This window comes from Triticum aestivum, chromosome 6A, assembly GCF_018294505.1.
Source record: "Triticum aestivum cultivar Chinese Spring chromosome 6A, IWGSC CS RefSeq v2.1, whole genome shotgun sequence".
NCBI lineage: Eukaryota > Viridiplantae > Streptophyta > Magnoliopsida > Poales > Poaceae > Triticum > Triticum aestivum.
This window is the reverse complement of record NC_057809.1, coordinates 49624992-49625194: the sequence shown is the minus strand read 5'-3', so window position 1 is coordinate 49625194 and position 203 is coordinate 49624992.

Sequence of the window (203 nt, the reverse complement as noted above, 5' to 3'; positions counted from 1 at the left end):
AGGATAACTCGAGTCAATTTTATTTTATCGTTAACAGGAATTAAGGCCTTGTTTGTTTGGGCTCTTGCTTCTACTTTTGCAGCTTTTTCACTTTGCCCAAAAAACCATAGAAGCTCCTAAATATGTGCTTTTGGAGTTTTTAAGGCTTTTGATGTCCAAACAAACAGGGCCTAAATATCCGAGATGAAGAGCGTTATGTATTT